Genomic DNA, 26,752 nt, shown 5'->3' with positions numbered 1-26,752 from the left:
ATCCAGAGTCTGAAATTAAGTGATACTTTGAAATATTTGGGTATTTTTTTTTTGTCGTGACCCAAAAAGTTTTACCAGTTTAACTTATCAAAACTTTGGGCAATGATTGAACAGGATAGCCTCAGCTTGAACAAATTTAACACAACTAACATAATAATACCAAAAAAAAAAGCTTTCAAAACTTTAAATGTAAATCTTTCTAAATTCCTTTGAGAACCTAAATCAGTCGGTATTAGCCATCAAAAATTTATTTATCCCAAAAAGATTGGTGGATTCGGTCTCCCTGATTTTAAACTTTATTATGACATGATAAATGTTAGTAGAATTATAGCAATTTCTGATTATTGTCTAATTAAAACAAAATGGAGCCCTCTCTCGGTAAAAATATGGTATAATCTAGTAACTGATTCCAAACTCAGCCCTAAGGCCCCACCCTTCATCAATAAAGAAAATATGGGTAGAATCAAACTAAATAACTGCCTAAAAATGTGATATCTTGCAAAATATAACTGAATCACTAAATCTTACAAGTCATTTTAACATTTTCCAACCACTACACCTCAATCCAAAATTTAAGTTAAATAACTCTATGTTAAACCTGAACAATTATCACTTATTCAGAGAAATTACGATATTAGATATTTATTATAATAAAAACCTTTTTATTACTGATCTCAGTATTGCATTAAACCTTTCTAAAAGCTGTCTAGTTATACAAAGACATATTAAATAAATGACATCAATCCTATTAGAAACCCTCAAAATACATTATATTAATATGTCTCTATAAGGAATTATTGAATATGTTCACACTTGAAAAGAAAATGTTAACAAATACATGTGAATTAATCACAGCTATTAAATATTAAGATAATATCCTATACTCAGACTATTGGTATAAAATGCAACCTGCAGTTCAATGTAACCAGAAATCTCAATCAATTCAGCTTTCTTTAAAATTAATTTCTTTAAAAAAAACTCATGTATTCCCAATTCATGATAGTGAATAATGCCTATTTAACTCCTGTCAAACTCAATAAATATTATTCCACATGTTTTTCAAACTGTGTCTACTGTCAAGACCAAAGAGCTGACATTTTGCATGTATCCTGGAGCTGTAAATGTTTGTGTAAGTTATGGTGTTCATTATGGGCCAGACTTGAAAACATGTGGTATGAAAAGACTACTTACTGTGTCTTGGGAATTTGCTAAACACTGATGACGGATTTTATCCAAAAGCTCTGTGACTTGTGATTCATTTTTATTAAACGTTTCTCAGCATTGTGAAGCATTGGTTGTTTTTTCATGGCTTTTGTTTTACCTGCTTCACTTTACCACTTTTTTACATTTTACTTTTTAATTTGCTATTTTACACATTCCTCTATGTGAATATCTAAACAAAAACTACATATTTTTTAATTTCCATTTTTTCATTGATGAAGCTAAATATATATCACAAAATTGGCTTGATGGATCAAATGTATCATGGGATGACTTTAAACGTATGGTAATTAAATATATAATGGCTCATAAGTGAATAGTTAGCAACCAAAGCAAATGCTCTTATTATGCACAGTTGTAGAAAACACCTTTTGACTACATATTCCAAAAATTTCAACTAGACACACCTGTATGTTAAGCTGTATTAATGAACAGAAGATTTATTACTCAAGGCTTGTTTTTTCTTTCATTCTTTTATCTCTGAGAGCATACTGTTATGTACTATTGCCATTGTATTAATTGAACTCATGTTATGGCACGTCACCCAGTGTACATAGTTGTTATGTTATTTTTTTTCTTTTTTCTGTTAATTCTTTAATGTGTTATAAACAAAACATTCTCTATGTACTTGTGATTGTCACATGTTGAAGAAGTTTTTGATATTTCTTTTTGGAAATCCAAATAAAGATATTGGGGGGAAAAACCCAAAAACTAGGAAAAATGGGACGATTGATAGATGGAGTAGGACTTGCAATTTTAATCAGCAAAAATCCCACATAATAACAACAGGGCCTGCAAAAAGTGAGGAATACTGAGGGATTAACTTCTTACTAACTGGGATATCTGATCACTTGGGATTTGCCTTTATGGTCAAGTCAACCAGCCATGAGAAAAGTGTGTTATAAACCTTTAGAGGTGCTATGGATTATTGCTATTGTAAATTTCTCTGTATTTTATTAACAGCAGCAGTCTGAGGAAATCATTTCAATTTAAATTAAGTTTATTTACAGGAGAATAAATGAAAAAGCAGGTTGTCATGCTAAAATGGAGAGCAACAGAATAATCTATCATCACAGTACCAGAGCTAATTCCCATATGGGCACAGATTTTCAACAGTTTCTCAGTCATCAGCTCTGCTGAGCTAGTAGTTTGGAAAGTCATGCACAGAGATTTAGAAATATTACTGCCTCTTTATCCCTGGTGATCCCTGGTGATCCCTGGTGACAACTTTTCCTATTCATAGATTGTGCCATAACAGTGGTTCAATTTGATGAGATACAACTGAACTGGACTGTCTCTCTGGCCTACTGAAATGTAAATGAGGCATTCTGAGTGAAAGCCATATAATGCAAAGTCATGTGCTGTTCCCTTTAAATTACAGCAGTAAGTGATTGACGCAATCAAGTGATTCACAGAACTACTCAACTATGTAAATTACTGCCAGCAGCTTCATTAATTAACACAGTCAAATGGTTAATTTAGAGGTAAGTACTGAGAGGAGAAGTGGACAAGAAGTGTGGGTTTTGTGTGTGTGTGTGTGTGTGTGTGTGTGTGTGTGTGTGTGTGTGTGTGTGTGTGTGTGTGTGTGTGTGTGTGTTTACATGGCTGCATATGCAGGTGTGTCTTGAGGGATGAGTGGTCTGCAGTATATATACGCATGTGTGTCTGTGTGTGTTTGTTTACATGGCTGCATATGCAGGCATACCTTGAGGTATGAGTGGTCTCGAGTACATGCATGCATGTGTGTGTGCGTGTGTGCGTGTGTGTGCGTGTGTGTGCGTGTGTGTGTGTGTGTGTGTGTGTGTGTGTGTGTGTGTGTGTGTGTGTGTGTGTGTGTGTGTGTGTGTGTGTGTGTGTGTGTGTTTGCATCTGTATGTGTCTACCAGGGAGGTTGCATTAGTTGGGTTTGTAACGGGTCAGATAGGGAAATCACATGTGTTTATGGGCAAGTGCGTGTGATAGTGTGATCGGATGAGGAGGGTGTTCTTAGAAATATAATGAGTGTCTATGTATGGTGGGTAATGTCTGTAAGTGTCTATGTGTGTGTGTGGGGTTTTCTTATCTTTCAATTCCTCATAGACTAACGAGCACTGGCTGTAATATGGGGGGGGGGGGTGCACTAGTCACCAGAGACATGCTTAAGCCAGATTTCAGTTTAAATGAAGGTTATTTTAAAGAGGATACATTAATAATAAAAAAGAAAAACAATCCCTTGTTCGTTCATATTTCTTCCAGACTGTATTAATGGTTGCTGCCTTATTGTATAAGTCGATAAATCTACTATTCCAAGCAGAGCTGCCTTGATAAAACTATAGAAACAGCAGTTGTGTATAGTCACTGTGGAAACACTTTGCCTGCCTACCTCAGACTCTTTGAGACACCCAGTTATTACTGAGCAGTGTGTTTCTGTGGTTTGATCTTATTTCAGCAGATATTAAAATATATTTTGCACTGATGCGATGGAAGTTTGTAACCTGCATTCAATCAGGCAGTCCATTTACCATAACAGTTTATATTTGGCAGTTTGATGATAAAGGATTGCTGTGTCAGGCTAGGGCTTTTGCTAATTTGATATAGACATAATAAGTATATCAGCATATGAGATTCAGAAGTGTAATACCTCTATATGATGGTGCAAGTAATCTGTCCCAACTAACAGGAACATATGTCACATTTAAAAGCTATTTGTCCTCTGTTCACTTTGATTTTTAGGTGGTATATAGGCATACATCAGTATTTCCTTTGGTCTTTTAACTTTATGTGTGTTGCCAATTCTGATCTTTGCTTAAAGTGGAGTTCATGCACTATTTTTCCTGTGGCATCCATTGGAGAATAATTCCCACACAGACTTTTCTTGACAAGGTGGTAACCTTTCTGTGTCACTTAATAAAGCATGTTGCTCTCAGCAAATCATTACAGTTTTGAAAGACTGGTTTAAAGCACTTAAGAGTAAAGGACAAGTTGGACACAGAGTCTAGCTAACAAATATCCTGTTGCAGTCCAGAGCTCATATATCAGTGAATAAAATTTACAAGGGCATTATTGCAATTTTAGATGATAACAGTTTGAACCCATCTTTGGAGTAAATTTCATGTATCTTAATAAGATTGTTTAAGGAAGAGAGGAATAAGGAGGAATTAGCATGTTTGATGAATGACTGTGAGAACAACATCACAAGTCCTTTCAAAGGAGGATAATGTAATCCATCCGGGAAACAAACATTCAGGACAGAAGCAAATCAGATTGTATCAAATAAATAAACACAAAGCAAGTTAAAAGAAGCATATATCAGTTGACCTAAATGCAGAAAATGATATGTAGAAGCAATAATTGGGTGTTTGCAGGCATTTGTAATTATGTGCTGGATGCTTTAAGAGGAAGTAAATGGAAATTAGTGGTTTTGTGTGCATACTCTTGGCCAGACTTTTCCTTCAGTACTGGGAAGACATATGGAAACGTCTGGAGTCCAGAGAACTCACAGCTGCCAGGACATTGGCATGAATAATCAGTAAAACCAAAACTAAAATGATATATGATCACTATCATATGGCATGGAGAAAGTGAAAAAATTTTAATATGTGTATCAGTTAGGAAATGAAGCAAGAGATGAACTAAATAGTAATTATCAGTTAAACTTTAGAGTGTACACAGTATCTAAAAGGATAGTATATTTAAAAAACAATACATGGTCAAGACCAAAAGGCCCAACATGTTTTTTTATTTTATACAGTTGTTAAGTTAGTGAACCCAATGGACACAAGTGTTCTATTTCAGGGACAACACATGAGCACTGTGCAGTTGTGACTTGCTTAGCATTACACAACAGGTAAATGGTATCAAACACTGCACCTTGTACAAAGCAAGGCACTTGTTTATATCTTAAATTCTTTATCCGCTGCACTAACTGCCGAACTACATGTGGCAAAGAATGTTTAGCTTTGGGGTAAAAGGAGAAGGTAAATCTCTTCATACACAGACTGTGGTAAGCACATAATTAGAATTACATATTCAGATTTTCCACTTTAGAGAAAACTTACTATAAGCCAAACTGATTCTAAGTAAGTAGTTATTTTAATTTTAAATCACAAGTTCTTTTTTTAATGCTAGTGCTCTGATTTCTTTGTATCCAGGGATTATTTTTAAAAGTTTATTAGTTTAGTATTAAAAGCGCAAATGAGACGACTTCTTCTTTCGGCTTTTCCCGGTTAGGGGTTGCTACAGCGGATCACCTGTCTACTTATGATTGGCAGTAGAGTTTTACGGTGTCGAGGATTTAAAAAAAACTAAGAGGAAGCAGTTCACATTTCTGCAGAAAGTAGAACCGTTATGTGCTTCTAATGTAAAATGCTGACTTCCTGGAAATCAACATGTTAAAAAAAAAAAAAAAGAGAGAGAAAAAAATGCTTGAAAACCAAAAGGGTGAAAAACTCCTTTTCCTTCTGTTTTTTTGCATGCTCTCCAACCCCAACCCCCAAACTTATGTATACCAACCAACTGAAAGAAGGAAGAAATCTCCCTCAAAAGTGAGTAAATGCCAGTGCACACTTAGAACTGGCAATGATTTTCTATGAGGAAAAAGTGTTACGTGTTACATCGTTCATCTTATTTTTTTCGTGCAAGCTGCTTCACAGTGAACCAATGATAGTAACAGCTGAGATATGAGCAGTGAAAATACATTTTACTGACCCAAAAATAGAAAAGGTACTGGTGAACTGTTACTCCCTGCACATATTTTTGCAGTTAGTTAAAAGTGATCTAAAGGCAAACAAGCCTGCATTCTGAAAGAAAAATAATTAAGGTCAATGGCCATTGTGATACATATTAACATAAATTGCATAAATGAGAAATAATATTACTCTGAAAATGGACATAAAAGGAGTATAAACAATTCAGTAGAGAGTAATGTGTGCTGCAAACATTCACAGCCTTAATTGTAGAATGCATTAGTTTGTGGGAGGTCAAAGTATAGTGGGGAAAGGGAATTTTCCTTTCCTCATTATAGTGTGATTCCAAAGATGGCATATATAATTAGCAGGGGATGTGTGGGGTCCTTAACCTCCTGCAAAATTGTAGGAAAAAGTTTTTATTTTTTTATTTTTGGTGTTGTGTATTTCATGGAGTGTGTTATTTGCGTACTTGTAAAATATCAATTTCTACATCTATGTAAATGTGTGTGTGTGTGTGTGTGTGTGTGTGTGTGTGTGTGTGTGTGTGTGTATGTATGTATGTATGTATATATATATATATATATATATATATATATATATATAAAAATATATATATAAACTATATGGGTGGTAGACGTATAGTCGAACATTTATGTTCAACATTGTTTATGCTAGTGGAAGTGATGAAAACTCATTTGACTGCTTCTTCAGGCATTAAGTCCATGCAAGTTCGCAAACAGTGGGGATTAGGGAATTTTCCCTTTCCCCACTGTAGAGTGATCTTGTAGTTTGTGTGATGATGTGGGGTGTTGCCATCTGTTCCAGGGAGAGTGGGGCAGTGCATGTGTGACATGTGCCAATGTGGTTGGCTGGAGTTTTGTAAATAATTTTATGTTGTTTGACTATCACACTTACTTGTACAGATGCTTGTATTAAAAATGTATCAACAGTGCTATTATAACTTATGAAATGTATATATTTAAACAAACAATTCTAGAAGAGAAGAGTAGAGGTTTTTGAAGTTGTTCAATGATATTCAAATACTGCAACAGATCTTAGCAAAGCTCTGAGTGTGTATTGTACCAGAGTCAGGTGATAGAATGTGATATAATTGTATAACCAGCACTGAGAGGATGGAAGTCTCACAGTTTGTTTTGTTTTGTTTGAACCTGATATAAAGATCTTTGACAGTTATAACAGATAAGTTAGTTGAGTTGAGTTGAGGTGAGTTCAGTGTTAGCTTGAAGGTCATCACCTTGCCTTGTGGAAGTAAGCATATCAGCATCTAATCTTGCCTTGTTGTACTAATTAAGTTAGCTAGGGAACAGTTATCCTTATGATAGTCAGGAAACACAGTGAGATTAGTTAAGTAATGTTTTTCTGCATCTGTTTGAATCTAAACAAAAAGAAAATGTTCCTAGACTGGGTCAACACCCGGTTTTCACCTCAAAGCAAAATATGTAACTTACTCAAGTGATATAAAAAGATTCTGTGGCATATTTGAGAAAAATTGGAACATCTTAAGAACTATAGATGAGTTGGAAGAGGTGATTAACAAGAAACCTGATTTCTCCTTCAAGAATAAGAAGTCTCTAAAGAGAAAAATATGCTATAGAACACATTTTAACCACAAGGTACACTCACAAAGAGTAGGAACATTTCCTTGCAGGAATTGTACCGCCTGTAATTATATTTATAGTAAATCTACTTATTTACATCTGACTCTTAAATTCACAATAAATATAGATTGTTATACAGATTGCAGGACTAGGCTCTTGGTATATTTTAGTTTCTGTACATACTGCCATGTATTTTACATTGGCAAAACCAATAGGTTCTTCAAAGAACGTGTACAAGAACATTTGAGAGACATTATTAATATGAAAGAAACTAGTGCTCTGGCCAAACATTTTCAGACTGAAGGTCCACAGCATGTATTCAATTTTATGGCTTTAGAGATGGTACAACCCAATATTCGAGGAGGAGATATTAGCAACAATGTAGAAGAAAGGGAACAGAAATGGATTCTACTGCGGCAGGCAGATAGATTTCCAGGTTTGAATAGTGCAGTATCACTCAAACCCTTCCTGAGAGGAAGACTCTTAAAGCATTAATTAAGACAATAACTGTAAATATGGTTTTAAATGTTTTTTTATGTAAACTTGAATATTTTTGCACAGTGAATTGCACATATGTATTCACATTAATAACACATTTTTAAGTATATTTATATATGCTTTTTATAGTTTGGTATTGCTGTTTTAAAAGAATTAATTGATTATGTCATTATTGGGAAGTCTTTTTGATTGGCTATTTCAAAATATAAATTAGGATGTCTTTTCTGTAATGTAGAGTCTGAAGAAGCGATTTATATAGTGAAAGTGCTTACTTTCATGTATTAAACTCATTTATTGTTTTCCATCAGCCATGGTCAGTTTGTTTTATCAATATTTTCTACATATCTGTTAGAATCTGTCCAACAGTGCTGTTTTTATTTCTTCTATGACATATGTGTTTTTTAATTTATTATTTATTATTAAATATTTTATACCTTTCATTGTGGCTGATCTTTTAGAGAATACTTCTAACATCTTGAGAATGCTTGTGCTTATTTTAGTTAAGCTGCGGCCACTGTGAAAAGCCTTACTGCTTTGGTTGCACTCTTTTGTTGTTGTATCTTTTGGCTTTTCCCAGTTAGGGGTCACCACAGCGGAGCTCTGGTCCGCTAATGATTGGCAGCAGATTTTTATGTACTGAGTTGCCAGCCCTGACATACAACCTTCAACGAAGGTACGCCCATTCATGCATGTCTCCACACAGAAGACGCTTTAGCTGAGAATCGAACAGGACAATGTCTTACTGGGAGGCGACAACACTACCGCAGCACCACCACTGCAGTGCTTTGGTTGCACTCTAGCATTTATATTACTATTGATTTTACTCAGTATAATCGGATACCCTTGTAAGAGCCTCAGAGTGGTTGAATGGTGGCAGCGTGGTTACCTTACAGTCTGAGTAAAAGTGGTACAGCTAGTAAATCTGTACCAGCCTTTCCCAAGAGTGTGTGTGTGTGTGTGTGTGTGTGTGTGTGTGTATGTGTGTGTGTGTGTGTGTGTGTGTGTGTGTGTGTGTGTGTGTGTGTGTGTGTGTGTGTGTGTGAAAACCAGATACCCAGGTGGGTGTGTCAGCTACTTGGAACTGGGACACAGTGCTTTAAAATGAGTCTTGTTTGGGATCTGAAGAGACAGAGTCCAGTCCCAGGTCTAGAGCATATTCCCTGTGCTCTCTTGGAGAAAATTGTGCTTAATGCAGAGATCTGCATCTGGAAAATACTGTGTAAATCCATTCTTGTTCTTAGCGACGGTCTCTCACAGGTGTCAGTGCTAAGGATTAAGGCTCCTTGATTTCTGGCTCAGGGAAGAGAGGCCATTACAGTTGGTATATATAATATGGTATATACTCACTGAGGCAAATGGAGGAGGGACACTGACTACAACTCTGATCTGAGATATATATAACGATAAGTGTCCTGTTTTTTGGCTTATTTATACTGGTTATTGCTTTTAGCGATTTATATATAACACTTTTTACTGTCTGCTGCATACTTTTTACTGTATTTTATTGCTATTTTCTGTACTTGTTAAGCACCTATTTGTTTGTTCTGATTTCCAAGGAGTGTATCATATAACTGATTTGTTTGCAGTTAAAAGCATTCTGTAGAGTCTCCTTGCTACTTTATCTGTTTAAAAACTTTAATTTTGTGGCTCACTGCTGTGATAAACATTTTGGTAGTGTTTACTGCCTAAAAGAGTGTAGGCTACTAGCTTTGGTATTGTTCCACACCCTCCCTACCTGTTGGTGTCTTGCTGTTATACTTGGTGGCTTTGCAGTTGCCCGGCCCTACTGTAAATTTGATCTGGGACACTCCTCCCAGTCTAGTGTCATTAGCTCATTCTACCTAATACAGAGAGAGCATCTGAGAAGGCCAACCCATTCTGTTCCTCCTTTCTCCCTTTCTTACAAAAATAAATAAATAAACTTTTGCCTGAATCTCCTTGTGTTCTGACTGTGCTTCTCAAATATTTTGGAAATATAGAGTATATTTTAGTGCATTTATTAAAATTGTATTTGCCTTAATATTGCTACAACTCAAGCACTCTAAGTTGCACTGCTTCTGAATTGTTTTAGTGTATTTTAGCTGCTTTTCTGTATATATAGTCTTTTCCGTATATGTGGACTAGCTACTTATTCTACTATATTACTGCCTCTTAAATAATTTTCCAGTTTTGCACTTGCCTTGCTTCATTCAAAAAGTTTTAAATTGCTAATTTTGTAGAGTTTTAATTGCATTTACTGTTTAGGGTTACACACTCAAGTGCATTAGCCTTTTCTGTGTTTATTTACTGTATTATTGCATTGTTTAGCCTGCTTTAGCAAAAAAAATATATATATACTATCTTGTTTGCTCATTTCCCACCTTTCCTAGCTAGTATAGTCCAAATCCAAGGCTTTGCTGGTTTCAGGACTTTATTTTTTGTGTTCAGAGCTATCCAGACCTTGCTGTGGTAGAGGGAAGTCCTGCTGCTTACCAGTGAGAGTGGTGAGCATTGTACTGCATATATAACACTAGAGGAGTGGTTTCCAGCTCTGAAATTGTAATTTTATTAGCCATTTTGGGCTGATTTCTATCCCTTTCAACTTTCTGGCTTAAAAGCGTGTATGTTTGCACATTTTTCACATCGTGCAGCACAGCGGGGCTATGGTTAAACTATTCCAGGTGCCAGAAAGTCTGCTCTTCAAATTTTCCCTCAGAACAAGCTGGTTTCTCAGTAGTAGCACTAAAATCTGAACCCCTGTGACTGGCACCTGCTCTACAACCTGCTGGAAAGCACTAGGAAGCCTTAAACTGATACAGGCACTTAACTCACCTTGCTAATAAGGAGAAATTAATTGCAGGCACTAAATGACCTATAATTGCAAAGTACCTTGCAAAGGTAAGAGAAAACAGCTATTGTGCTTTACAAAAAAAGCACCTAAACAGCATGTCCAAAGGTCAGCTTCTCGTGATTTCTCCCGTCCACCTGGTGAATCTTGGCATACTGGGGCAATGCAGCAACTGCGTCATGTACACAGACAACCATCTCCTCCTACCACCCAACACTACAACCTGTGAGAGATGCACTTACATAGCCAAACTGGAAGCAAAGCTCTCTCCAGCCAAGATTGTGCTAGACAGTCAAGAGGAGAAGGTTAACACCTGCACTACACCTCAAGCAACACATAGCCCTTCAAAACCCATACCATCAACACCCACACATAACAACACTAAACCCACATATGTGGAAGCCCTTAACATTAAACTGCCCAAGCAATAAGGACCTCCGAAGCTGAAATGCAAACAAACACCAGTCACAAGCAAAGTGACACATAACACAACACCAGTGTGCCACCCAAGAACAGCCCCTAAGACAAGTCAACGTACCCAACACTTTAGTCATAGGTGACTCTACAGACAGGCACACTGATGTCCCACTCACCAGGCTCAGCAAGGAGAAAATTACAGTCAGCTGCCTGTCGGGTGCCAGGATCCGACACATAACGAATGCACTCAAGTCACTCCACAACAAGTACAAATATGACTCTGTCATTGTCCATGTTGGAGTGAATGACTTGAGATGTACCTCCCTGGACTACATGAAAATCGACATGGAAGAGCTCTTGGATCATGTGGCCCAGGCAGGTATGACTTAGCCCTGAGTAGCATCCTGCCTTCGCCCAGAATGATACCACAGTATAAGGACAAAATGATTGACTTCAACAATTGGCTAAGCTTCTGGTGTCATTCAAATGGGATCCAGTATATGTCTGCCTGGGACAACATGATCGACAAACCACAATGCTTTGTCAGAGATGGTCTGCACCTGTCACCCCTGGGATTCAGGTTACTGGCTAAAGCTCTTGCCATCCCTATATTGCCTTTTCTAGGCAAGGTTCAAAGGACAAAACCAGCACCGTAACAGATACAAGCATGCAAAATCTGAAGGTAATGCTGCACAATGCTAGAAGTCTAATCCTCAAAATGCACTCTCTCGAGGCACTCCTAAAAATGGAGAACATCGATATCTGTGCAGTAACTGAGACCTTGTTCAAGACTCCAGAGAGCACCCATGCAATACCAGGCTATAACGCTTACCACAATTTTCGGCCACCAAACCAAGACCAAAACACTAAAGGTAGAGGAGTGTCCATATTCACCAAGGATATTCACACCTCCAGTCTAGTTGTCCAACACAATGCATCTGAAATTCTCCAGGTGCAACTAACACTAGCTAAGACTGCAATCCAAATTGTAGCTTGCTACAGATCCCCCACCATGCCCCAAGATTCTCACTACACCTTTCTAAACATACTGGAAAATATTAAGATACAACCAAACACCCTAATACTGAGTGATTTCTACTACCCTGCCATTAACTGGGAAAACTACTCGGGTACCAACACCTTTTCCCAACAGTTCTTGGAATTCATAAATTCCAATGCCCTAGATCAACTAATCCATTGTCCCACCAGGGGCTCCAGTATCCTAGACCTAGTCATTACCAGCATGGGAGATAGATGCTCCATACCAGTGGTCACCCCCTCATTGGTCAGGTCTGACCATAAGCAAATCACCCTTGACATCCACATCCCGCCCCCACCCTCCAGTAATGAAACCTCTGTAAAAACTTCACCAAAGCCAGCTTCATGCTACTTAAGTCAGAAGTGACAAACTTCATGGCACCCATGCAGATGAGGGCTGAAAGTTCGACTGCTGAATCCTACACTAAGGCACTGTACGAGCACATCCACTCATGCATGAATCGTGCCATCCCAAATAGCACCAAGATGTCCTCCTCCAGAAAAAAGGAAGCCAATCTGGTGGTCTCCTGCCATAAACAAACTTTACAACAAAAGGAAGAAACTGTTGCAGAAAAGAGGAAAATCTCAGGATGCAAAAAACTCCCTTACCAGCCTCAGTAAGAAGCTGAGATCTTTCATAAAATCCTCCAAAGCTAGTTACGAAAATAAAATTGCCAAAGATTCCAAAGACAACCACAAGGCATTCCATAGTTATGTCAAGAATCTAAATGGCAATGCTCAGATCTGCTCTGAGCTACAACAGAATGGCATTAAATATACTGACCCCAAGGATATTGCCAATATCCTGGCAGATCAATTTAGTGCCAACTTCAGCCCCTCTCACCCCCTAAAGGGCCCATCTCAGTACCAAAAGATTGCCAAATTTCGATAATCATGAACACACAGATAGAAACCGTGCTCTACAAAGATAAGAATACAGCATCCATGGGACCATGACATCCCAGGCTGTGTACTACATGAACTAAGCTGGGCATAAATCCCTACATCACTCGATGGGTTGCCAGCTGGCTTACTGACAGAACCCAGACTATAAAAGTAGCCGACTCCAAATCCAGCACCAGACAAATGACAAGTGGAGTACCTCAGGGTTTAGTCCTCGGACCGGTCTTGTTTGGCATCTACTTCTCTGAAGTACAAGCCAACACGAAGGGACTCTTGCTAACAAAGTTCTTAGATGACTGCAAACTGGGAGCCATTATTGAATCTCCAAATGATGTGGATATTCTACAAAAGAGCCTTACAGAAACAGATGCTTGGTACCAGAGCCATGGGCTCAAGCTTAATGCCAAGAAATGTATAGTTACCCCCTTTGGGAAAAAACATGTTCCCATGAGTAACCACATAGATGGCAGTACACTAAACACCAAAAGTGTGATAAGACACTTAGGGACACAGGTGGACAGTGGGCTCACCTTTGATAAACACATCACCACAACAGTCAGGAAATCCTTCTATGTGGCACACCTCATCACTAAGGGCTTTTCATCCAGAAAAAAGGCAATCATTGTCCCACTGTACTCATCCCTCATTAGACCCATTATAGAGTACAATTCCCTGTTTGGTATGTATCTCATAAGACAACTGCAACAGCTGGAAAGGCTGCAGAAATACCTCACTAAAAGAATCACAGGCCTTAAGCAGATGCTCTATACTGACTGTCTAAGAAAACTGCAGCTATACACTGTGGCATATCGTCTACTCAGAGGTGATCTCTGCTTAACATACAAGGCCATGTCAAGCCCTGAGCTGTTGGACATGCTCCAATTAAAGAAATCCCAATCCTTCAAAGCCACATGCTCCAGGGATCTAAACCTTGTCATCACAAAGAACAAAACATGCTGGAGGGATAGGTCTGACCCAGAGACTCCCCATACTCTGGAATAGACTGCCCATACATGTCAAGCAGAGCGCCTCCTTGGCCCTCTTCAAAAGGAACCTTGACAATTGGATTGGAGATAGGAAATTCACCCCGGGGATCACATCAGTTGCTCTGCTAGACAGGGGTCCAGGGAAGTAAATATTGTGGGAAGAAATATCCAGGGAATTGATTGGCTAGGCTTGTATAGGCCCTAGGGCCAATAGCCTAGTACCAACCTGTGAACCTATGAACCTATAATTAGGAAGTGGAGTGAGAGGTACATGCTTTCTTTTTGTATTCCTTCATTTTTGATTAGCTGATGTTTGAACATTTGTGTTCAATCATTTGCCATTCTAGTATGTGATTTTTTTGATACTGTGTTTTGTGTATGACATTTATATATATATATATATATATATGTATATACATTTATGTGTATATATATATATATATATATATATATATATATATATATTTACATCATTCACACACACACACACACACATATATATATATATATATATATATATATATATATGCATATATATATTTCTTGATCACTATATCTGACCATTTCCAAAGAGCTGATTCATTGTTCACATCTTGTACAGAACCTACATTACTCATCCTGAGTTTGAGACTCCAGGATTGAACATATCAGTAATGGAACAGATCATTGACTGACTTTTTAATAATGTCATTAGACATGAGGCAGTATGTTCTGGGCACTCTGGTTAAGAGTTTTGCTCAGCTTTCAGGTGATCACCTGCTTGATGGTCAGCTGGAACAGATGGCTAGAGTAGCTGCTGGATAGACCTGAGAAAACCAGAGATGTTGTGAGTGTCATCTGCAAAAGCTAGGCTGATAGTCCTTTTTGGGATGATCTCAGCTGCCATCCCAAGAAAAGCTACTCTAATATATCTGGGACAGGCAGATATGTTTGGTTTGGATGGACCTTGTTTAAGACCTCTGAGGTAGAGTCAAGGAGCTTGCACAAACTATAGCTTGTCCTTCTTATGGCAGTAATCCTTCAAGCCAATAGTGGACTGCAATGGAAGTAAGTTGGCAGAATAAAGAAAGAAAGAGGACTACTGTCTGATGCTATTTTGGGGGGGGGGGGGACTTCCACTATGAATCATAGGTACTGACAAGCTCAAACCAGGTAGTATCTGAAGAATGGCCAGAGTGTAGTGGAAATTTTGCAAGTCCATATGGATTGAATTTTGGATAATCTCAAAGAGACCGTCACGAGAGAGGTAGGACAAATATTGGAAGGTTATTTTCAGCAAGAGTGGAAAAATACTGACTGCTGACTTTGACTAGTGGCTTTATTGAGATGCGAAAGGAATGCCATGAAAATTTCTGAATCCAGGGGATATGCCTTTTATTAAGGACATAGTGCCAGAGCCATATATGGAACTGGTTTTGTTTTTCTGAGTGATTTCAATGTGGCTTAGTTTCCTCATACCAGGGCTGTAGAACTGAATAAGCTCCATCCAGAAATGCTGAAGGCATTAGAAGTTGTTGAAATGCTGTGATTAACATGTCGTTTTCAACAACCAAAAACACAATCTGAGAACCAGTGTAAAAAGCAAATACAAGAAAAAAAAACACCACTCGATAATAAAATTATTTTAATTTAATGTTTTTAGCCAAGTCCACAGATTTTTTTTTCTTGTTTTAACATGCCTTTTCATTGTTGCCTGAAAGTCTTGGACAATACCTCTGGATTGGCAGACTGAGGTAGTGAATGTTTTTCAGCCATGGGGGAATCATAATCCTTAACTTTCCTGGAAAAGTGAATGCCAGAGTATGGGCAAGGGGACTTCAGCAAATAATTGAACCTCTTGTTTCAGGAAAAGAAATGACATTTCATCCTGAACATGAAATAGTATGTCAGTTTGTTGTCCTTCCACATATAATGGAGGAGTTTTCTCATGATGTATATTTTTGCTGGATCTGTTGTGTAAAAGAATGAAACCAAGTGTGTTACCCTGATTAGCTAGGTTCAGATAGAAGACCAGGTACTACAGGAGCCATATGGGATATGGACATGAAATGGCAAAGGCCTGTTTTCCATCCCAAGAGGGGAGAGTTGGTGTGGTTCACTGCAACACAAGACAAAGTACCTTGCAAGAGAAAGAGGTCAGTGTACAGGACCTTATGGAAGAATGAAGCATGCAGCCCTTGCAAACCAGCACATTAACACTGTATGTATAATCCACACATGCATTTGCATGGAAACATGCATAACTCAAATGGCAGCATTGGAAGGCATGTATCAGCTGCTGAACTGAAACAGAAGAATGGGGTTTGATGGCTTCCAGGATGATGCTCTTCCATCACTGGCTGTTGCCATTAGAGAATGAATGTGCTAGCTGAGTCACAGGAGGACAGATGGCTAACAAGTAAAAAGCAATGTCTTTCAGCTTTTCCCGGTTAGGGGTTGGCACAGTGGAACTCCGGTCCGTTAATGATTGGCAGTGGATTTTTACAGTGCCGAGTTGCCAGCCTGACACTCAACCTTCAAAGAAGGCACACAGATGGCTAACAAGTAGCAGGGTAAAACAAATAAAATGCTGTAGTAGCAGGGTAAAACAAATAAAAATGCTGTCTACTTGTGCTTTGTGAAACTGAAGAAGACATAATGCCATGTACACTGAAATGTCTTGCAGGAAACAATACAATACAGAGGTGTTTCTGGGATGCTGCTGTTGCTGCATGCCATTTAGTGTCTGTATATGAGGAGTAAGCACTGTGGTCACTTTGTCAATATTAAGTCCAACACATTTAATGCGGCCATTAGACTCTGTTAATAATGTGATTTCATGTTACTATGATCATCAGTGTGCACTGGAGCAATTCACTCTTGCACAGGAATTATCTAGGATGAAAGTCAGCAGATGCAAATCAGATACAGTGGGTTCACTTCTCAAAAAGAGTGGATTGCTATCTGCAAGTCAATTGGTTAACTACCCCAGGTGAAGAAGTTTGAAAATCTTTGCTGATCTCTGCATGAGTGAAGGTTTATTAGAAGACTGACCATCATTAGGGTAGAGCAGCACTGCAGCTATCATACAAGACTGCTGTGGTAAATAAAGTCATTTGGACCTTGTATCGTCCTTAGTCTGTATCCCTATCCTCACCTAAGGTTATTAGATTTAGGCACTGAACAAAGGGATTTGATTATGGGTTTAGGAGGCAAAAAGGATTTTTCTTCACAATGTAGTTTGGCTCACTCTTAATGATAGATTGAAAATCTTAGCAGTCTAGGAATTTGTCAGAATACAGCCTCTGATCCTTTATTTTGAAAGGGGTCAGTTGGAGTGGTTGGGTACCTTGTACATGTGCTATACACAGAAAGTGTATCATGTATAACCTAATGGTAAAGGTCCCAAGAAACATCAGGAGCACATTGGTGTAATATGTTTTAGCTTCCTGTTGATCATCTGGAGTCACACAGAATGAACTGGAAATTGTTGCTGGAGCTAGGGAAATCTGGTTTTCCCCACACAATGTGCTACCAATGCCTCCACCGTAAGAACATGTAGTTTAGAAAATGAATGATGATTGGATAATTTATAAATGTAAATGCCATGAATTTTTGTTGATTTAAGTAGGTAAGCCTTCAAGAAGGCTGTTAAAATGATGCTGTCATTGAATTTATAGACATGATGATATAGTATTTTCCAAATGATAGTAAAGGCAGAAGTTCTACATCCTATAGTCTTTAGACATACTTTAGGGATTTTCATTTACAGACTAGAAGACTTCAGTGTCTGCCTGGAGAGTACATGTTTAAGAGTTTAGCCACATACTTTGAAATTATGCCATGTTCAGTTCACTATATTAAATGACACATTAAACTAAATTATAAAATGGAAAGGTCAAGAGTCATATGCCATCTTACTGAGAAAATTGTTATAAATCATGATATGGAACTTGCCATAGCTAAAATTATAAATGTAATCTCAGAACAGACACAACAATATTGCATTTCAATAATTGAAGGGACATGTTACTTTACTGTGCACTTGTTCTTGTAAATCAGTGGTGAGATCAGATGTCAAATCTATGTGCATTGGAGGAATATAATCTACCCTTACTAAGAACCTGACTAGGCAAGGAAAGGTTACCACCACAGTTACCAGACACTTTCTCTTTTTACCTACCCTGTCACTCACTTTGCAAACTACTTTTTAGAAGTAGAGTTTAACAGAAAATCCCAAGGTAGTGATATGAATGTCCAACCAAGGCCTCAGACTTATTTGGATTAACCCAAAAAGTAGTGATAACATTTCACTTTGAGATCTCATAATAGAATCCTCTCTCTCTTTCTCTCTCCTCCCTCTCTCAGGAATCTCAAAGAAATGGGACTATATTTCATCTGCATGCAGAGAAGAAGCAATACGTATGACGTTTTCAGCTCTATCAGCATTAATACAGATGTAAAAGTCATAGCACTGAACCTTGGGACTCATTGCTAAATAAGGAGTAGGCGACAAAGAGATTTCACAGTATGATGTATCTGTCTTTTAAAAAAGTAAAAGACATAGTTATTTCCTCTTCTCCAAAGCTTTGATATTGTTCAGGAAATTCAGTAAATATGTGTTAACAGTGAAATCAGAAACTACAATTAGATGAAGACGGATAAGAAAGCACTGTCTTTTGCATGGAGACTGTCCATCATCACTGCAGAGTCTGTTTCTGTACTTGACTCCTTGTTAACCCAGGCTGGAAGGCATTTTGTAAATTATTCCTCATTAGGATGTTCTCCATTTTTAAAGCTATAATATTGCTACTGACATTCCTTTAAAAGGTAAGGCCCGAGGGAGGCGTCTAGTTAACAGAGGTCTTTGTTTTCAGTAAACTTACATCTTCTAAAAAAATAAGCCAGCAACACATTTTTGGGTGGAGCTATGCTGCATTCCCTTTTTTTTATCTTAAGTATGAACTGTACTTTCAGGTTTTGCTGCAATGAAACTCATTTCCGTTAGGAATATGTAAGGATTCCAAAAGCCACCCAACACTTCCATTTCAAACAAAACAGCTGAAGGTAGAAGGTCAGTTTTGTTTTTTAATTTTTTTTTTTTTTTTTTTGTGGAGGTAGGCCGCTACAGCTCCTGTTAGGAGGCTGCACCCCTATACCCCTTTGTTGATAACGGCTTCAAAATTACCCTACTTTGGAAAAAAAAAGGAACTCCACTTTAATTGTTCCTGTTGCCGGTTTAGTTTTTTAGGTTCACAGTTTCCATTTTCTGAATGACTATTTACCACATGTCCTTCTCTAATCTGCTTACCAGAAAACTCTGGGTTTGTTGTGTCACATGGTTTACCTTCCTTATCACTAAGAAGAGTTTATTTACCTTGTGTACCTGTTACATTCTGGGCAGAGTGAATATAATACTTCATAGAAGCAGCATAATAGGGTCCCCGTTCAAAGTAATTTTGGTTAATTTGTCTGCTTTGCTAAGAAAAAGAACAAGGAGAACCTGTTAGTGTCCTAGTACAGAGCCAGATGAATTTATCTTATATAGCTTATGTTCAGGATAGCATCCTGATTGGATGGCCTAGTATGGGAGCAATCGCTGCAGCATGCAGTATTGTCATGCTGAGTTTTGATTGTCTAACTGAGAACTTAACTGAGATTGTTGTAACTGGATTCTATATCCTACTGGCATTTATATTAGTGTTCAAAGTATAGCAATTGCTTAGAATGATAGCATGCTGCATGATACAGTGATATTTTAGAAAGACCGTTTTTTCCAAAACCAATTGAATAAGTTGTGGCTGTCAAAGTTAATTCCTGGCCTGGTACACTGAGTGATAACATAAACATTTTCCAGCATGGAGTCAGTTGTTTATGACATAGGTTCATAGGTTCATAGGTAGGTACTAGGCTATTGGCCCTAGGGCCTATATAAGCCTAGCCAAAAAGGTACCCTAGCTTTCGCCACCCAAGAAAATTATTTTCCTGTGCCCCTGTCAAGCAGAGCTACAGAAGTGATCCCTGCTGTGAATTTCCTATTTCCCATCCAATCATCAAGATTTTTCTTGAAGAGTGCTAATGAGGAGCTCTGTTTGACATAGATAGGTAGTCTGTTCCAGAGTATGGGAAGTCTCTGGGACAGGAATATATCCCTCCAGCATGTTCTGCTTATTGTGGTGACAAGGTTTAGGTCCCTAGAGCATGTAGCTGGGAGGGACTGTGATTTCTTTAAGTGGAGCATGTCTAACAGCTCTGGGTTTGACATAGCTTTGTATGTTAGGCAGAGATCGCCTCTGAATAGGCAATATGCGACGGAGTAAAGCTGGAGTTTTTTGAGATGGTCTGCGTAGGGCATCTGTTTGAGGCCAGTAATCCTCTTTGTGAGGTATTTCTCCATCCATTCCAGTTGTTGTAGATGTTTTATGAGGTACATACCAAAAGGGGCATTGTACTCTGCAATGGGTCTAATGAGTGATGAGAAGAGGGGAACAATGACCTCTTTTTTCTGGATGAGAAACCTTTTGTTATGGGGTGTGCCACGTAGAAGGATTTTGTGACCACTGTGGCAATGTGATTATCAAAGGAGAGACTACTGTCCACCTGTGTCCCAAGGTCTCTTATCACACTTTATGTGTTAAGTAGACTACCGCCTATGTGGTAGTTCATGGGTACAGAGTTTTTACCAAAGGGGATGACAGTGCACTTTTTGGTATTGAGCTTGAGGCCATAGCTTTGACACCAGGCATCTGTCTCAGTGAGGCCCTTTTGTAGAATGTCCACATCATTATGCGTTTCGATTATGGCTCCTAGTTTGCAGTCATCTGCGAACTTAGATAGCCAAAGATCTTCTGTATTAGCCTGTAATTCAGAGAGAGGACCCAGGACTGAACCCTGTCTTACTCCACTTGTCACTGGTCTAAAGTCGGATATGGAGTCGGCTACTTTCACAGTCTGGGTTCTGTCAGTAAGCCAGTTGGCAACTCATCTTGTGACATAGAGATTTATACCTAGTTTAGTGAGTTTATCTATAATTCCAGAGTGGGGGATAGTGTTGAAAGCCTTGGTGAGATCTAGATAGGCTGTGTGAACCACCTTACCCTCATCTATGGCTTTGGTGACTGCTTCAAAGAAGTCTATCAGGTTTAGGAGACATGAGCTGTCTTTTACAAACCCAAACTGTGTGGGGTCCAGAGTTTGGAGATTACCTATGTCGTTGTTTATGAGTTCCATGATGATATGTTCCATGGCCTTGCAGACCAAGCTCCTCAGGCTAATAGGGCAGTAGTTCCTGGGTTCTGTCGTGGCTCCCCCTTTGTGGAGTGGGATAACTGTCGCAGTACACCATTCAATGGGCACAAAGCCTGAGGTGAGGCTGTGATTGAATGTGGTACTTAGGTGGGGTGCCAGTTCATTCTGTATTTCATGTAGAATGCAGCCTGGGATGTTGTCAGGTCCCATGAATGCTGTGTTCTTGGCTTTGGAGAGTGAGGTTTTTACCTGTGCAACCATAATTACAGGAACTTTGCATTCTTCCGGTATAGAGATGGGCCCTTTAGGGGGTGAGAGGTGGGTAAGGTTAGCACTGACCCTATCTGCCAGGATGTTGGCAATATCAGTTGGTTCTGTATATTTAATGTCATTGTGCTATAACACAGAGCAGGTCTGAGTGTTGCCATTGAGATTCTTGACATAGCTATAGAATGCTTTGTGGTTGTCTTTAGAATCAGTGACACTTTTGTTTTCATAATTAGCTTTGGAGGATTTTATGAGGGATCTCAGCTTCTTACTGAGGCTGACCAGGGATTTCCTCCAATCATGGGGTTTTACTCTTTTTTGCAACAGTTTCTTTCTTCTGTTGTAGAGTTTGTTTATGGCAGAAGACCACCAAACTGGCTTCCTTTTTTTGGAGGATAATATCTTGGTTCTGTTAGGAATAGCATGAACCATGCACTTGTGTAAGTGCTTATAAAGTGTATTTGCGTAGGATTCAGCAGTCGTACCTCTATTGTCCATCTGCATGGGTGTCGTGAAGTTTGCCACTTCTGTCTTAAGAAGCGTGAATCTGGCTTTGGAGAAATTATTTACGGTTGTTTCCCTAATAGGGGGTGGGGGCAGGATGTGGATGTCTAGGGTGATCAGCTTGTGGTCAGATCTGACCAACAAGGAATTGACCTCTGGTGTGGTTCACTGGTCACCCATGCTGGTAATGACCAGGTCTAGGATATTGTTGCCCCTGGTGGGGGTGTGGATAAGTTGATCCAAGGCGATGAAATTTATAAATTCCAGAAAACGTTGAGCAAAAGAGTTGGTACATGAGTAGTTTTCCCAGTTAATGTTGGGGTAGTTTAAATCACCCATTATTAGGGTGTCGGGTTGTACCATAATATTTTCCAGTGTATCAAGAAAAGAGGAGTGGGAATCCTGGGGCATGGTGGGGGGTCTGTAGCAAGCTACAGTTTGAATTGCGGTCTTGCCCAGAGTTAGTTGCACTTGGATAATCTCAGATACATTATGCTGAGCAACTAGTTTGGAGGTGTGGACATCCTTAATGAATATGGACACTCCTCTGCCTTTAGTGTTTCAGGCCGGGTAAGGTGGCCAAAAGGTGTGGTAACATTATAGCCTGGTAATGCAGGGGTGCTCTCTGGAGCTTTGAACCAGGTCTCTGTCACTGCACAGATGTCAGTGTTCTCCATTTAAGGAATGCCTCGAGTGAGTGCATTTTGAAGTTTAGACTTCTAGCATTGAGTAGCCTTACCCTCAGATTTTGCTTACTGTTTTAACATTGTTGATGTTTACTAAAGACATGGTTAGGTTGCGTCATAGTTTTGTAATGGAGTGCTGTATTGTGGGATGAAAGTCAGTAACTAAGGCTATGCCAAACTTTATGAAGTTCTCCCTTACACAATGAGCAGTGACCTTGTTGGGTGCTGTGTTAATTCCGTTAGGTGGTAATACTTTTGCAGCATATACACCTGTCAAGATGTTAGAGCAACAGCTTGTGAAAATTTTAAGCATGTGCCAAGTAACATGTGACTGAGCCACTGATCCAAAATTTAAAATAGTGTCATCCTTATGAAAACACACCGCAGAGAACTCAGTCTGTTCTCACAGTTTCCTCACATCTTGATATTATTTGCAGTATGGCTTAGGTTGTAGGACTTTAGAGTTGCAAGTTGCTAATGTTTTTCAGTATGTACCCGAAAGGCTGACATCTCGAACTTAACTTGCATTCTTTTGCAATTTAAGCAAGTCAGTTAAACAAAGAGTATTCACAAATGGCCACTAAGAACAATTTTACTCATCTAAATTATATTGAACGATTAGAAAGATATTTTCCATATGTTTAAGAATAAAAAATTATAATGCCAATGAAAATTATAAAGCACACAGAAAGGGGAAAGATAAATTAAAGCTCTGTATGTGAGTACTAATTATGAAGTGTTTTACACTGAATATGGAAATACACAGTATACACGCACACATATTTATATATATATATATATATATATATATATATATATATATATATATATATATATATATATGGGTCCCCTACACATGGTCGACATTTCACAATGTCGAATACCATATGGCTGAGACCATATGATCGACATTCGAAATTTTGACCATGTAATACAAAAAAAAAAAGAAAAAGAAAACACAACAGTAACTTATCTTCAAACTGCTAGCAGGGGGGCTATGCCTCCCACACCCCTCGTAACGTAAATATACCAACTCTGAGATTGCACTACAGTACGGAAATGGAAATCTTTCCATTCCGCACTGTACAGAGATGCATGGTCAACCTTTCAAATGTTGAACATATGTTCTCGGTCATATGGGGTTAGACATTGTGAAATGTCGACCATGTGTATGGGACCTATATATATATATATATATATATATATATATATATATATATTTTTTTTTTTTTTTTTTTTCTGGCAGGCATGAGGTATAAATGACAGAAACTCATATGCTTTTCAGATGGCTGAATTTAATACCTTTATAGACCTAATAGACCTAGTAATATAACAGCCTAATTTGGGTTTGTCAATTAATTGACTTCCCAGTGGTTTGTTTGGGCTTACACAGTCATTATTAAATCATATGGTATGTGTGCATTCCATTCTTAATAAGATGACGGCTGCTGTACTGCATCTAGAAACAATCATTCCTTTTACCCGCGAAAATGGATAATTTGAGTGAAAATATTTTGGTAGCTGACATATCTTTTAATAATGGTGACATTTCAGTCAAATGTTTAATGGAAAACATCACAAATACTTTTTTTTGTGTATATAGTCAAAGAGCATTTCTTATATAAATAGGTGCAACAGCCAATGACAAGGCCGTTAATATTTGTAAGATATGTATCTTTGATTTGGAATGTATACTTATGAAATTAAAGGATTTAGAGTGTGACAATTTTTATTTAGAGTGTGACAATTTTTATTTAGAGTGATATGTAAAAGTTAAACAAGTCTCAGTTTAAAATGTGTAAGTTCCCAAACAGAATTAGCATTTATGATAACATTTATAAGGATTTGTTTAACATATATACTAATATGGGCATTTAATTGTTGAAAGTTTTATTTTAGTAATTTAGTATTTATTCATCTCTTGGTTTCTGGGAAAGTCTGACTGAGGCAACTGCCCATTTTCAGTGGAGGGCTGGAGTGAAAAACTGCACAACAGATCAAAAACATTTAAACAGTAAATGATGATATACGAGAGGAGAAAAGCACCACAACTAATTAAATCTTCTACAATGAGTTGTGGAGAAATGCTCCACAAAACACACATAAAGAACATTTTGCAACAGCTTATAAGTAAATTATATACAAGGAGAGAAAATCCCCACTACAGTTGAAATATATTGCAGAATATGACTAGGATGAGCTATGATCAAGAAACAATATGAAATGCAAGTAGTAAGATACTTTGCAGAAATGGATGGGTCAATGTTTACTGATTGAATGAAAAAAATCAATGAACATCTGATCACCAAACACAACCCGTCGAATATCCATTCTTCGAACGTTCAATTCAGCGAATGTGTGAGACAGGGAAAGTAACTAGTTGGCCAACATTTCCCCATCTCACACACCACACTATTTCAACCCCCCCCCCCAACTATACTAACTCTGAGATCACACTACAGTAGGGAAAAGCGCATGAAAGTAGTTGGCCATCATCAGGAAATGTGCCCTTTTTCCCACTGCAGTGCAATGTCAGGGTTGGTATATATAGTTGGGGGTGTGTGGAGGGTGCAGCCCCCCCATGTGAGTGGGTTTGAAATAGTGCAGTGTGTAAAATGAGGAAATGTTGGCCAATTAGTTACTTTCCCCATCTTACACATTCGCTGAAGTGAACGTTTGATGAATGAACACTCATTGGGTTGTGTTCACTGATCAGGTGTTCGATGATATTTTTCATTAGATCAGTAAACATAGACCCAAACTGGATAGCCTATGTAAAGTAAACTAATACATTGTTTAATACATATAGTAGTCTAATATATAGTTTTCAAAATATTGACTGTATTTGTAATACTATATGTAAGTGAGAAATAACAGGGTCTTCTGCTGCAAAAATAGACAGAGTGATAGAGCGATATAAGGAGGACTAATTTGTAAGAGTGAAAATTAAGGACATGGAGAAAGAGTTCATTATTAGAGAGATGAGAATGTTATGGAATGGCATTAGAGAGGAAAAGTAATTGTGGGAAAAGATAGCAGAGCATATATGAGTAGTATGGCATCATTAAAATGAGAGCTTCTTTTGATATTAGAACATTACTACCTGGTAAGATATGAAGATGTTTTTGAGTTAAAAATAAGAAAGGCATAGTTATAGGGAGTCGGTGGTCATACAGTACATCTGTTTTGAGGGTTGTGCAGGTACAGGTTTTAGACATATTCTTTTTAGACTGGCCTTGAAATTGTAAAGGTTGCTAGTTTGTTTAAGGGATTCAGGGATAGAGTTCCAGGAGTGGGCGACATAGCTAGAATGTGGAGCATTTTGTTTTCAGATCGAAGTGGCCTAGACTAGGTGCACGTATGTAATAACTGCAGAAGGGCTTTGCTTCGTTCTGGTTTGTATTTTAATTTGTAGGAGTAGTTGGGTGTATATAATTTGCTTGGGAGATTCAAGCTAATTAAACTGGATAAGGATTGGCTGTAAGGGCTGGGTTGGTGTGGCTTTGGTGTGAACTGGGGCTGGGCACATGGCATGGCTGGATGAGATGTCACTCTACAGTCAGCCCCCGCCATCATGGGGGGGCACAGAGGTATGGTGGTAGCAACTTTAGATGTTTATCAGGCCCTTTATGTGCATCTCTCTGGCTGTGATGGGCATGGATCTGGACTGGCATCCCACATCGTTTGGTAGTGAGCAATAATTAATTGAACATTATGCATCTAAAATGAACATTAAAACAGAGATTTGTAAAATTAATGACGCTATCAAAATTATCTTAAGTTATTTGATTTTAGAACTTTGTATGATGATGATTTTGTGAAAATTCAGAGATACATAGCTGGCATCATCAATAAGAAGCAGAAATGTTGATAGGGGATGCAGAGGCATATA

General features: G+C 38.2%; 1 protein-coding gene across 2 annotated transcripts in view; it reads left to right on the top strand.

Annotated features, from left to right (window-relative positions):
* PDGFD (platelet derived growth factor D) overlaps positions 1-26,752 on the top strand; it is a 1,391,507-nt gene that overhangs the window by 190,039 nt on the left and 1,174,716 nt on the right. The window lies entirely within an intron of this gene.

This window comes from Protopterus annectens, chromosome 9.part0, assembly GCF_019279795.1.
Source record: "Protopterus annectens isolate FY-2018-M chromosome 9.part0, PAN1.0, whole genome shotgun sequence".
Taxonomy (NCBI): Eukaryota; Metazoa; Chordata; order Ceratodontiformes; family Protopteridae; genus Protopterus; species Protopterus annectens.
Note: the sequence above shows the minus strand (reverse complement) of the source record. Positions and strands in the feature narration are given on the sequence as shown.